At 39.0% G+C, this 14,005-nt stretch overlaps 1 long non-coding RNA gene across 1 annotated transcript; it reads left to right on the top strand.

The window, feature by feature from the left end:
* Window positions 1–3,019: 3,019 nt before the first annotated feature.
* Window positions 3,020–6,003, top strand: LOC135241511 (uncharacterized). Its single transcript, XR_010326012.1, has 2 exons — window positions 3,020–3,181; window positions 5,571–6,003. It is a non-coding gene; the product is annotated as an uncharacterized LOC135241511 (long non-coding RNA).
* The last annotated feature ends 8,002 nt before the right edge of the window (window positions 6,004–14,005 follow it).

Consider the following 14,005-nt stretch of genomic DNA (forward strand, 5'->3'; position numbering starts at 1 on the left):
TTTCTTCTTTTATATCTACCTTCGCCTTCATTCTTCTATTCACCTCTCCTTCCACCATTCACATAAAACACTGCACCACCATAATGGTTCCACCTGTTCTCTTCTAATAAGAAAGCAATAAAACTGGATTGTAAAGTGTCTTATAAATCTTTCGGGCTGCTAATATAAAGGTCCCTTCAGGCAGTTGGAGCAGTTGCTTTTGATTGTGTAACATTAGACATTAGTGTTGCCTGTCTTTTTCTGAAAACGTGCCATAAATCTATCATGGAGGAGAGTGCTGTATAACTGGGCCATACCGTGTGACCCTTGCAGGTGAAGTTGTCTTTTTCCCACATGTGGGAGGTTGCTCATTTCAGTGTTTTCCATGTGTGTTCCAGAATAACCGATCTTTCTTGCTTTCTTTGTCCTTCTCGCTTTCTTTGAAGTGGTTGTTATGGCAATTCTGTGGGACACAGTCGTTTAGTATAGGTCATGCTTGGTAGAAGCATTTCCATGACAACGGCTGCTGAAGGTTCTGACTCAGAAAGCAGGAGAAATTTCTGAAATCTCGACCCTGTTTCTGCAAGAGGAAGCAGGCGAGAGAGAGAGAGAGAGAGAGAGAGAGAGAGGTCATAGTCATCAGAATCTGTGCCTATGTACCCTAAGTACTGAGAAGGAATGCGCAGAATGTATGCTTCGAAATCACATACATGGAAGACAGGCAATCAGGAGCATTCTTTTTAGCACAGGTAGTGGGAATGTCTTTTCTCTTCAGAGAAAACTATTCCGCACATAGTAGAATTCATAAAAACATGAATGATACCAAGGGAATTGCTGAAAAAAACTGCCTCCACCAAAGATGTTGAATGATTTGTTTCACCCATTTAGCAACAAATTTCAGGATTACCCACAAGGCGCCCCGCGTAGTTTTCATAATTGCCACCCTGAATGGAGCAGATATGCAGAGAGTGGGAGCTAATAAACATTAAATATTACCTTATCTGCTCAGCAGTGCAACCAGTGTAATTTTTCCTGCTTTCCCTCTGCATTGCTTTATAACTGGTAAAATAATCATTTGATTATTTTTCTCTCTACCAGTCGGATATGAGTTAACTAACTTGGAAATGCAAATATGTTCATTTTTCACAATATTTCTCAAAGAAAAGACATTGGAATGTGCTACCCGGCTTAACCAGCTCATGTAAACCACAGTCATGAAATCTAAATGACACCCATGACATTGAACAAATCCTCAGAAAATGAGTATGGCATTAAAGTCATCATTGAGCAACGAAGCTACAATACGGTTTTATTTGACCCTAATAGTGCCGTGACTTATCAATGGTACACAGTTCAACCAGTAGAATTAAAATTGATTGAAAATAACCTTTTTTTTATTTCATCTAATGAGCTCCATTGCTATCAATATTCAGTGAAGGGTCATTTTGGAGGGAGGCGTTAATAATCCATGCTCTAATGAAATCAGCCTCTGTGTGAATCACCGGTAGTGGGCAATCGGTGAATGTACGGGAGATAACATGTCTCTTGCTTAAGTGAACACTGGGGTTAATGGTAAAGTATGCATGGATATGTTTATGGAGTAACCACTGTATGCTCCCTGATAATGTGCTGGTTTGTTTCAGAGATCGAAGAAGAGAGCTGGTTCCATAGCTGCTTAGCATTAGTTCAATTCATTCCCTATCCTGGTAATTTTGCAAATGACAAAAGGCTGCCACTTCTTAATTATTTCAGTCAGTGCATTATTCTGTCCAGTAGAAGTTACAGCGAGGGTATATGGCTTCAGCCCTGGTTATCTGAAGTCTTTAAGGTTTTCTAGTCATCTGTACATTAACAGCTTATTTGAAAGAGACACCAAATGAGTCAGCTCTCTATCCAAATATTTATTAAATTAAATGATGGAAAAGTCTGAAAGGCTGAAGGCTGGAAAATAGATACATTTTTGTCTTTTAGATCTTTTTTTTAAAATTTATTTTTAATGCTCTAATGTGGCCTTGTCATTGTCTGTGGTACTACAGGCATTTAAAGTATTGTCTAATAAACATGCCTAAGGAACACTCTAATTATATTTGATTCCCTCAACAAAATACTCTTGCCATGTGACAGTAATATTATTGCTCCAGTAGTTGTGAGACAGTAATATCATTTTTGCGAACATTTTCTTTTTCTGTTATCAAACTCCTTCCTTCAACCAGGAGGAGAAAGGAGATATTACATGCAATTTGACATTCCTGTGCTTGCAAATAACCTCCATCATTTGCCTCCATGCTGTGATCGTGTCACAGGAAGAATGATGAAGCCCTGCTGTGGTTCTCTCGCTGAGAATAATGAAAAAGCCCTGCTGTACTGCACTGTAAAACTTCAGGGAATCCATCCAGTCCTTCAGTATAGTTTTCCTTGCAGTAGTTAATCCCTCTAGCAAAATTTCCAGAATTCTGAGGGCAAACTCAGTTCAGAGTCATCCCCTTGAAGAAGTACCTCAGGAGACAGTGGGGTATCTGCTGCAAACATTCTACTGTGGCACCCACACAACACCAAAATGAGGTAATTGTCTGACATCCCCAGAGTACATAAGAACCAATCACACCCAATGCATAGGCCTGGCACAGAGGGTCCACAACTAATTTAATCTGAAATCTTCTGAGTGTATTTGCATAAAAATGTTGTCCCAATTTAAACTAGTTTAATTAATTTATTTATTTTTAAAAAAGTTGAACAAGCATTTTGCCAAATAGTAATTCAATCTACTGAGATACTCAGCTTCTTCAACTCCTGCAAAAAAGAGTAACCAACTGCTGTCCTTAATTATTTTTAATTAGCCCAATTATTTAGTACATGATATTCTACCTACATTCACAAATGCCAGCTGTTCCCGTGTGGCAACATACAACATCTTATCGTTGTCTAATCTGCAGTTAAACCAGCATAAGTGTATTTGGCTAATTAGCTAATTGGTAATGGTTTATGGTGTCATTAGTGTCAATGAAAACCTGCAGACACCCCGGCCCTTACAGGAAATAAATTGGCCACCCCAGCTTTACAGTATGCATATTCTGTGTCGACCATGGAGAGTACATGAAGGGTCATGAGATGGTAACAAGAGAGATGTCTTACCATGACAGTAATATTCTTACTGTATTTGTTTCTATAGGATGGGGATATACCACAGCAAATATTCAGTGAGGTAAGGACGAGCTATACCTATTTTATGCACCATTTAAACAAGACAACTATCCGGTTTGAAATGGATTGAAACCATGGTAATAATTCTACAGCTGTTTTCTTGCTCACTCAGTTTGTCGCCAACCAAGAAAATGTTAATCGCTTTTTGTGATTGGCAAGCAAAATGCTGATGGCATCAAGAAGCTTCTGTGCTTAGTAAAAAAATTAAAAGCTAAATTAAGGATATACATCCCAAATTTTGTATCCCAAATTTTATATTGCATTTAAATATAAATGCAAAAGCGTACAATGCTTTTATAGATTGTGTGCATGATAAAGTGGTGTTCTGTGTGTGTATATATATATATATATATATATATATATACAGTACTATATATATATATATATATATATATATATATGATAGTTGTAAAACCATAGTACAGAACAAAAATAGAATAAAACTTTGGCATTTTTATGCATGCTTCTTCAATGAACTGGAAAATTTAATCCTTGTTACATTTAGTGCCTGGCTGCAGATTCTGCTCAATATCTCTGCTCTTCCAGCAGTGAAATCATGTTTACAGGCATTAGAAATGTATAAGGGAAATAACAAGGAGAATAGATGGAGATATGAAAGCATGAAACTGACTTGTTAAAGATGAAGAAAAATTCCACTATTTGCAGTAATACATTTTGTAACACATCTGGAATCATCTTTTTAAATTGCGTTGCTACAATGTAGTGCAATGTCGGGCATAGGAGCACCAGGTCACTGAATATCACCAAAAAAAAAAAAGATTATTATTATTCTTTTGTGATTAATTCAATTAAAATAAATTCTTTCTCTTTTAAAATGTGGGCATCCATCAGGGATGTGTCTCTACATTATAGGAATCATGTGCTGTTGATGAGGGTGGTTGGTTGGCTGAATTGTTCCTGACTTAATACAGCGCACACTCCTCTGGTTGGTTGGGTATCTGTAGTCTGGCAATTGAATGAGGTATACACTGATGCAATGGCTGATGTAACACAACTTTTATTTTAGTTATTTAATTACATTTTTTATTTATTCATTCTGTTGGGGGGGGGGGGGAGCGTGCTTGTCTGCAGTCTCCCCAACCTTTGTACAGGAGGTGGTGAGGATGGGCAAGCCGAAATGCGTTGTCACACTTCAGTGTTAGGTTGAAGAAATCCAAGAAAAACCAAAGTACCATTAGCACATAAGTGGTATGAGAAAGTATGGGAGGTTATGACAACAGACTCTACAAGTCAAGTACAGAGCCTTGGGGAAAAACGCACTGGAAGACTTTGCAGTCTAGATAAAGTGCTATCCTTGGAAATCCTGAAGTAGTGTCCAGAGATATAGGATTAATCCCATTTAAGGGCTGTGCCTGATATGTGGTCAGGGTGTGTGGGTAGCCATGCCAAAAGCTGCAGTAAGATTTGAACTGAGGCGAGGGAAGATGCTCCAGCTGACACAGAGAGGGCAATGGTTTGTTACAGCTCGTTCTAGAGTTCTTGGAGAAAAAGAGGAGCAGAAAGAGACAGTAAAATAATTTTGGGCAGCAGAAGGGTCCAGAGTTTGTTACTTCAGCAGCCTGTAGAAAGTGTTAAATTGATCATGGAGGGAGAAGATGAATGGGAGGGTGCTAGCTGAGTTGACTACCGACTATTGTAAATTATATATATATATATGTATATATATATAACAGTTTGTTTCCATGTATGGTTTTATATTTTTGTTGCATAAGGGATGATTATTCATCATGTTCCACACAAGCTTCACACACAAGGATTATTTATGACAAAATCACTACTTATGAATCCATAAATACATACAGAAAATATATAAAATGTGTGTGTGTGTGTGTGTGTGTGTGCGCGCGTGTGTGCGTGCGTGCGTGTGTTTGCCAGACAATCAGTGGGTGGGAAAGAATCTCATGTGAAAGTCAGAAAGTCTAAATTTAATTCTTGCCAACCAGCTGAAGTGCCAGCAGCAGCATTTCTCCTCCAGTCTATGATAGGTAGCCTCTCGTGGTGAGAGCTTGGATCTAGTGCTTTCAGTTCTCTCTGCTGTTATTGGAGCCGTGCCAGAAATAGACACATTGCTGGTAATTTCATTACAGCTTCACGGCATGTTTATTCATTTCATTTTATTTATTTCAATATTCATCACATTTATTAATTAAATGTATGCGTTCGGTTTCGTTACAATATTATGCCTTTTCACTGTCTATGAGAACATATTGAATGAAAAAAATGCACTTCCAGATGTAGCGTGTGCTTTGCACTTGTTCTAATTAGCATCGTGCAGCAGGAGACTAATGCACGTTTGACTTGGCATTGCTTATATAATTTACTATCTCAGCTTTTAATAAAACCTACTTTTTCACACTTCATTTCCACAGAGTAAGAGATGTGCTCAACTGGCTACCGATCTGGGGCTGCAGGGTCAATTAACAATTTAAGGAATCAATTAAGCACCAGCTGTATCAGGGTCTCCATTGAAATGCCACTGGAATTGAATGACACGAAATGAAAATGGATCCTACAGACATGCTGAGAATATAAGATGCAGTAAAGAAGAATGGAACAATGCCACAGCATATAAGTAAAAAATGATTACGTTCTTTTAATCAAAATTTTTAATGCCTGTTCTTGTCCATTTATAGTTTTGTCTATTGCTTTATAAATGTATACCACTCCAAATGGTGCATTGGACTGCACAGCCTTAAAACTGGACAGGCTATTAATAAGATGGGTTCTTGGCAATATACACACCGTAAAAAGTCCAATATATCATTATAGTGACTTTTGCATAGGAGATGGTTTTTCATTATACTAGATTCATCAAAGTAAAACAAAAAAAATGGATGGACACAGAGAAAGTAAGAGAAATGCAATCTCTGAGATTCATGTTTCAAAATGGGTAGAGAGCTATAATAAAACCACATGCAAGACTAAACCAAAATTGTTGAATCAGTGTGCCAAAGTAGACCAAATAATTTTTTTTTCAAATCAAGTAGCTATATACAGACTGCTTATTTGTTTTAACCATTATGAGATACTTGCCCCCTTTGTATGGTTAAAGCAGGGTATCACCAGTTGCGCCGGAAGTCGGTACATTGATAGCCAAAATGTTTATGAACATTCAAACAGTCTGGGAGCGGAGTGCAGAATCATCAACCATCTGCGCTTGAAATGCACTGCGAGGAAATACAAACACTGCTGCCCTCACTTTGAGATCGACCAGATGCTGAGTGTCCACACATGTAGACTGTACAGCAGCTATATTTACTGAGAAACAAACTATGGATTATTGCCATGGAAATATTCTGGATTCTGGGTTAGGAAGCTTGTGACTTGCTTGACATAGTCTTTTGCTCTTATTTATGGGCAGGGATATTCTGAGATGTGTAATTATTTCCACCACAAGTTACCCTTGAACAAGTGGGGAGTTTAATATTTACTAAGGAAATGGAGAGGGGGAGGGAGGGATAAGCAAAAGGACCCCACAAGTTTGTCAAAAACTGTTGATGCCTTTTATGCGTCCTGCTGGAGAGAATCCAGTGAATTAGCCACCCTGCCACCCCATTCTCATCAGTAATTGGTTTCTTTGTTTCAAGGACAGATTTAGCACCTTGTGACTCTATTGTGCGGTGCCTCCTTTGTAAATGAATTCTATTGGTACGCGCTAAAAGAAGAAAACAGCGAGGCAGCGTTTAATCAATTATGAATGCTCCAGTGCCTTTGCTTTAACGTCAGCCAAGGCTCCAAGCTGACTGTGTTTGGGAAAGCCTTGCACATGAGAAAACCAGATTTACTGCCCGGTACCCACTGTACAGGTGCTGAACACTGCATTACACATCAGAGGATCTGATGAATGGGTTCAGTTGGTAACTACAAAGGGATGCAGTGATGTGGTTCATGTGCACATGTGTATGTTTACACCAGTGCACGTGTAAATACATGTTTCACTTCCGCTGCTGCATCAGGGCTTTACAACACAGAAGATGAAAAGTGTTGAAACTGACACAAACTGAGATAGATATAATAAATATGATATAAAAGCACTCTACAACTCTACTTTTGATGTACTGTCTCATTTTCAAATAAACAGAGATAATGATTCAATTGTATTATTTATCTTAATGAATATCCATAAAACAGCCAGTAAACAATAACATCCGCTCAACATTTTAAAACTGAAACAAGCCAAGACAGACAATATAAAAACAATATAAAAAACTAACTAAACACTGAACTATATGTACTGAGATTTTCTCTCTTTTACTTTCAAATAAACAGAGAAATGAAAGGGAACAACATGCATGTGCACAATAAAGAAATAGATAGAAGTAAGCATTTCTGTTTATCAGTAGATCAGTTATTCCACAGCAATGCATGCCTGCATTTACTGCATATTTTATTATGTCTTCTGAATGTATATGGGCAGTGCCAGTTTTTGTTAAGCATCCCAAAACTGTTGTTTCATACAAAAAATTTGATTTCAAAAATAATGTTTTAGACAACCATCTCTCTCTCTCTCTCTCTCTCTCTCTCTCTCTCTCTCTCTCTCTCTCACACTCTCTCTGTCTCTCTCTTATGATTGCTGCCAAGCTTGTCATTTTTAAGTGCAGAGCATTTTTCTGGAACATCAAATCACCTGCTGTTACAGTGTTTATAATGTTGTGTATGGTGGCGGCTTTCTGCAGACGGACCAAACAAACAGTGATAGTCTGAGCACTGCTCGAGCATCTCCTCACCTCCCACTTCCGGCTAATGGGCATGTCCACCATCGTGCTTCTTCTTTCACAGCTTTCACAGTTTCTTGTTTCAATTACTTTCATTTGCATGTCATTCATTGGTTTCTGGCAGTCCTCCTCATTAACTACAATTGTGAAACACGTTTTGCCAAAGTTTTTTTTTTTTTTTTCTTACCTCAAAGGGTTTTTCCACAGTAAATGTCTCAGCTTGTAAATATCTGCCACACTTTGACATCTAATCCTTTTGGATTATTACAACTCAAAGACAGTAATATAGCTTTTTTTTAGGGCAAGCATGGAACTGCTCATCAATAAACCACCCTGTTTACAATTTTGTAAATATGAGTCAAAACATGCTGTATTCAAACATAAAATTAACTTGATTTTGTTAAAATGTTAAGACATTGATTTTTCCGTTTGGTAATCTACAATATGCTCCTCATTTTTTTCTCCAACTTCTCATGGTGCAGGGACAGGATGTACTCTTTGGTCACACTGTATATTTATTTATTATCTTTGTTCTTATTTTCTTCCTGCAGAAAGTCGACAAATGTTTTTTTCAGTGTCTTTATTCAGTTATTTAGATATAGCTGGGGAAAACAAAACCAAAATGTCATTCAGAATACCAAACCGTTTAAAAAAAAAAAAAAAAAAAAATGATACATGCTTCTCAACTGCTAAAGATATTTAGGACGTGATAACAAAGATAAGAGGGACCAATTAAGAAATTTTGTCACGTTAATTAAAGGCCAGAGGATTAACAACTGAAAAACTAGTAGCAATAAACAGTTCTCCCCACAGATAATGTCTCAAAGCCATTAATAACTATTCACATTGCTTGTGCTGCAATCTAACAGATCATCTAGGGACAAAAGATTTTTAATTTAAAAAAAACAAACAAAAAAAAAAAACGCATAAACAAGTCAAAATTCCAGGCATGCGTGTGCACACTGTCATTTATATTTTTCTAGCACATTAAATGCTGATTCTTTTTATGCTTCCCAACCACAATTTCACTCTATACTGCTCTTTTAGAATGCAAGTTTATCATGAAATGGTATTATCTGATTGCATTATGCCGCATGTATGGCTATTGACCCAGAAGTGGGCTGTAAAAAAGCAAGCAGTGTTTGGCAGCAGCATAAAAGTGACTTAGCATTAGAGAATTGAGCAGAAGAGGAATGGCAATCACAGCATTTATTGTTTTCTCCATGACTTTTAATCCCACATGTGTGGGGTTCTGAATACTTAAGCATCAAGCAGTAATGACTCCAAGTGAGGGTACATGCAGTGTGTTATATCCATGATGGAGCAAAGGCTATACATACTGCCTGCAATTAACAATCATGCATTCTTCTAATCTCCAGAATCTGTGTGCACTGGTTGCCCTGTGCTGAGTGTCTCAGCTGTCTCTTATTATCAATTGAGTTTTTGATGCTCAGTATGTGCGAGCAGTGTATTACACCATTGTTTGACCGTGTTGAGATGGGGGAAGACATTATTTGGCTGGGAGAATGACCCTCATCTGAACAGGCTATTGTGTCCAAATGGCAATGAATAGTGGGAATTAAATGGTTCATATTCAGTCTTTTCTTAGGCTAGACTACCTTTTAGATTGGTTACCTAGGACATGTGAATCAGTTCACTGCTTGAGAAGAGGAAAAAAAGGGAATAGAAGAGGAACTCCCTGAAGCACCCACAGCTTCACACAATGACAGGACAGGACTGTGCCATGGTGTCGATATGAATTGTGTGACACAGTATAATACAATTTTTTTCCCCCTTCCTCTCTCTTTCTCTTTTGATTTATACTGAATCCCAGTGTTGCTTCTGCTTACTGGACTGAATCATTCCAGAAAGCAATCTATCTGTGCCACATGACTGCTCCTGTAGGTCAACATGTTTATGAGCTAAAGCTTTGTTTGTCCCTGACTGTTTGCAGAGATCATCATGGCTCTTGTACAGGGGGGCAGTGACATCCTGTAGGTGGGGGTGGGGGGTGAGATAGGATGATTCCAATGGCCCTGACTGACAAGAGCCCTCCTGAAGAAATTGTGCTATTATTGTTCAGGGATGGGGCGGCCCAATGTTAAATCTTATAGGTGGGTACGATGGCTTTGCTGTCAGGGTTACTCCTTCACAAATGGCAGAATGGGGTAGAACATTCATGGTGTGCCCTTATGAAAATATAATTTCCTGTGTTATATTGCAAACATTTCTGTATGGGTCTTTACCATTGATACATATGATCCTATCAAAAAGCATTATCCTTAAAATGGGACCCAGTTTTGCAGCCAAGGTGCAATTGTGAAATGCTAGCTCTAATTTACGATTGAGGCATCTGAAGACCTGTCCAGCTCAATTTTTCATCGTTTCATGACTAGAGATGATGGAGCACCTGAGGTACAGTTTGGCTTAAGAAGAAAGTTAAAATGTTTCACAGAGCAAAGAGCAGTTTCACATATACCTACAGTTCCAAAAAAAAGAAAAGCCTTTATTTCTGACACGTTCACCGTTGCGTGCTGAGTCATGCCGCTTGTCCTGCGCGGGGCCCGTTATATTCAGCGCCAGATTAAAGCCAACGGTCGCCGGAAGCCGAGCCGGAGAGCGCCTGAGACGCAGAGCTGCGCGGAGCAGACGGCTTAGCGCCCGCCGCGGCTCGTACGGCACTTAAATTAAACGACCCGCAGTCACGGCGGCCGGGGAGGCGCGGCGCGGAGCAACACGGAGCGGGATAATGCAGCGTAATCCACGCAAGGGTGACCCCGCCGTTCCGGGGGTTATCAGCGACCGGCACAGCCAGGACTGACAAAGTGCTTTCGCCCGTGATTGATACACTGTAAATTGATTCTGCCTTGATTAGCATAATGAGCTGGGGCAGATAAGATGATCCCAGGCAGTTTGGTTATTGATGGGGCATGGCTTGCATGACATTATGGATAAAAGTCTCTGCTGACCCTGGAGATGAAAAAAAAAGAAAAGAATCCTGATTCTGACTGTAAATATTGGTGTGTGTGTGTGTGTGTGTGTGTGCGTGCGTGTACGTGTCTGTGTGTGTACGTGTGTGCGCATATGCGTGTGTGTGTGTGTGCATGTGTGCATGTGTGCGTGTGTGTGTGTGTCTGGGGGGGGAGGTGCATTGGGGGCAGTGCTGATGAAATAGGATGCAAGATATTCAAGCCAGATGAAATGAGGGGAATAACAATTTGGTCAACTTCATCAGTAGCATCAATGCAAAATAATTTTTAATGAGCGGTTGAAATTATTGTCAGATGAGTCAGACAAACCTCTCCAAAGCAATTAAAACTTTAAAAAAGACAAAACTAATGTAGAAAACAATAAAACATTAACAATAAGAAAGGAAATAAAAATATCATACGGCACATATTATAATATTGTTATTAATGTTGTTTTGAGCCATAGCTCAGTATACAGGATGCTTAATAGGTTTTAATTTCACAGATGGATTTTTGGATTGGCAACACAGAAGTGTGATATGGCTTTTATTAATAGCCTCCGTTCTGTTGGTCTAAAACAAGGCTTCCATTATAGACATGGAGAAATCCGTTTTTATTTTCTCTGCGTGATTTCAGTTCTTGTGTCTATTAAAAACCGAGACCACCTGCTTGGCTCTGGCATTTTGGCACTCTGGAGTGGTGTTGATAAACCACCAATGGCTGTTTACCGCTCTGTGAGGGTTATTGAAATCCTATTTACACCTGGATAGTGGGTGGCCTTTTCTATTCAAATGGTGTTAATTTTCCAACAATTTGAAAATACAGCAGGGGAAATGAAAATCCCATCCCTGTTAATTAAGGGCTGGCACCGACATATGATCTAAATTGCGATGTTTCCATTAGCGGCACTGAGGTAGGCTCTTGGGAGACAGTCTGCAACAGTCTGGGCTTTGATCACTAAAAGAACTCATGGAGAAAAATGTCTTAAAATGTGGGCAAATCAGTGCGTGGCTCGTGTTTATTGTTTCATTGCTTAGATGATAAGTTAAAAGCAGGCCAATGGTGTCTGGAAAACCAACCTGAAAAAATATTGGTGGATTTTCTCCTGATTTGTCCTTTTGTGTGGTGACAGAGTGGCTGGTCAAAAGGAAAAGTGGTCACCCTTTGTGTTGGAGCCTTATGTCATAGTCAGTGATGCATCTAAGGAGGCATAGCAGGGAAAGCCTTCCTGAGCACTAGCAGGTCCTGGTGGTGCTCAGAAAGTGGAGTATGTATGAATGTGTATGTGAGCGAGCATGGACGGGGGTGGGGGGGAGGGGTGCTTTTCTTTTTTCCCCGGCACAAATAAATAGCAGATCCATCCCTGCGTGAGGGACCCATCATCAAGTACTCTTAGTGCCATACTGACAGACTAAACTGACAAACTTTTACTGCCAAGGGCTTATCATGCTATTTAAAAATGTCTCATATTTTGCATATTAGTCTGGAAGCTCAGATTCTTTCTGAATTTTGATTCTAGGTTGTTCAATTAAGGCTCTATATTGTCCAGTAATTTATGAGTGAACACTAAGCTAAGTGTATAGCAATTTTAATGGTAGCCTTATTCATTCCTGTGTTTTCTGAAGACAAAGGCTGTTTATAGGCATAATATGGATCAGGAAAAACTCATTTTAAAGGTATTCCAATGCGCTTGGGAAGTTTATGTCACAGAAAGAAGGTTGGACTGTGAACCATCCCAATGTTAAGGAGGGAACAAGGAGGCCATTTTAAATTGAATTAACGCTGAACCCTCATGATCGAGGAACAGAGCTAGTTGAGTAGTGAAGTCTCATTCTCAAGTACTCACATCACTGGACACATCCATAAAATTTATGAAAAATGGTTAGGCTGTGACTAATTGCCCGTTTAGTGTCTCAGAAGGTTGTTAAACAGACCATTACCTTTTAACACCTAAAGTAAGAAATGGGATTAATTAAGCAGAAATGTATTCCTCAATGCTGCCAAGATATTTTTTCCTACTCTCTAAAAACAGTGTCTGATGGTGTCTTGGACTCAAGGGGAATCACTGGTAATTATGTGAGAATAGATTCCAGTCTGTATTCACCAGTCACAAGAAGACTGAACAAAGGACCAAATTAATGAATAGATTCGGATGTCTACGGCTGAGGCTTTGAGATGTGGTATTTGCTGAATAATGCATTCAGTTTCAGTCACAGCCAGGTAACGGTGTGTGAATATCGGAGGAGGCGGGTTCACTTGTTTTATCATGTAAAACAGAAGCAGCTGTGATACAGTTTTCAGAATTACAGCTGTGCATGCTCCATCGCTCTCTCACATTCTTCACAGTGCACTGTTCCCATTGGCCAAAAAGCAGGGAGTCTTCTGGACGTAATGATCAATGGATTTCTCTGTATTTATTGCTTGCCCTGTGACATGGTTGTGCATCTCGATTAAGAAGTTTTTAGCGTTATTACTAATACTGTGAAGGATGCTGGCTATTTCTCATTTCAGGTAGTGCTATTTTGCTGCCCATTGCTGTCATTGGCTTTGCTGTCTATAATGTCCATATTATTTATGCACAAAAATAATAACCATCTGTGTAGTGCCAAACATGAGAAAATCTATGCTATTGGTTTCTCTGAGATCCCATTTTTTTATGTGATAAAACACCAAGCCACACCATCGATTTGAATTTAATCATTTAGCAGATGCTTATAGCCAGAGTGCCTAATAAAAGTACAGCTAAATCATTTTCACTGATCTGGTCCACTGAATTATTTTGCTGGTCAACTGCAGACAATATACTAAAACAACATTCAATACATTACATTTGTCCTTGGGACAGTTTTCAATTGAAAATAATATTGGAGATATTAGAGAAACGGCTTCTTTTGTTGATGCAGATTAAATATTATTTAATTCACAAGATGCATGGTGCTGTACAAACTGGAGTAAAGTAAAATGTAAAGATAGTCATAATATGCAATGTTTCACTTGTGTACATTTACCCTATGTTTGTCTTTGTTTCATAACCTTGGCAGTGAGACACTGTAGCTTGCTTCAGCAGGAGTTAAATCTGCACTGGTAACATCTGACATCATTCAGATAGCTGTGCGATTT

The sequence above is a fragment of the Anguilla rostrata genome, chromosome 16, assembly GCF_018555375.3.
Source record: "Anguilla rostrata isolate EN2019 chromosome 16, ASM1855537v3, whole genome shotgun sequence".
Lineage (NCBI taxonomy): Eukaryota > Metazoa > Chordata > Actinopteri > Anguilliformes > Anguillidae > Anguilla > Anguilla rostrata.